Raw genomic sequence first — 396 nt, 5'->3', positions numbered from 1 at the left:
GTGAGTATGTCCCAAACCTCTTCTGTGAGGAGAAGGAAATAGTCCAAAGAGTCAGGAAAACAGAGATCTTACATTCTTAGTCCCTATCTGCCTAGGGGTCAAATCACTAATTCTTCCAGCCTTAGTTTAATTATGCTTTATAATAAATTGCTTGTGTGAACATTTCCAAGTCTACTTTACCGTCTGAGTCTCTTTAGAATAGAGAATATACTACTTCTTGGTATTCTGATAAAGATCTAATAAGGTAATGCATGTGATATGTCCTCTAAGGTTTTCTTGTTTTTATAATTTGACTCTTTGTTTCCAGGAACTGTGCCCAAGGAAGGCCCAGCTTCAGAATGAGTTTTTTGGTTTTGTTCTTGTTTTTTGGTAAAGAAACCAATTCCCTCCTTGCTC

General features: G+C 36.9%; 1 protein-coding gene across 10 annotated transcripts in view; it reads left to right on the top strand.

Moving 5' to 3' along the window:
- The window catches only part of GLI2 (GLI family zinc finger 2), a 401,511-nt gene that overhangs the window by 157,293 nt on the left and 243,822 nt on the right, over window positions 1-396 (top strand). The gene's annotated exons all lie outside the window — the stretch shown is intronic.

Source organism: Sminthopsis crassicaudata, chromosome 3 (assembly GCF_048593235.1).
Source record: "Sminthopsis crassicaudata isolate SCR6 chromosome 3, ASM4859323v1, whole genome shotgun sequence".
Taxonomy (NCBI): domain Eukaryota; kingdom Metazoa; phylum Chordata; class Mammalia; order Dasyuromorphia; family Dasyuridae; genus Sminthopsis; species Sminthopsis crassicaudata.
Note: the sequence above shows the minus strand (reverse complement) of the source record. Positions and strands in the feature narration are given on the sequence as shown.